The sequence below is a fragment of the Monopterus albus genome, unplaced genomic scaffold, assembly GCF_001952655.1.
Source record: "Monopterus albus unplaced genomic scaffold, M_albus_1.0 scaffold63.1, whole genome shotgun sequence".
NCBI lineage: Eukaryota > Metazoa > Chordata > Actinopteri > Synbranchiformes > Synbranchidae > Monopterus > Monopterus albus.
The window spans coordinates 537,789-537,989 of NW_018127943.1; positions in this window are offsets into that span (position 1 = coordinate 537,789).

Genomic DNA, 201 nt, shown 5'->3' on the forward strand with positions numbered 1-201 from the left:
GGAAAGAGGGTGCAGAAATGCAGGCGTCCACTTTGAGCCCCTAGTCGGACCAGTCACTCAGGGCTCTCGCTCTGACTGCAGGGATGACACAGAATGAGTGGATTTATTCTTGAGCATTTCTGACTTTTGACAATACCTGGCTTCCCGAAATAATATTTGTCTTCTGCTGATTCATGGATAAACTGGTTTTGCCAAAGCAGA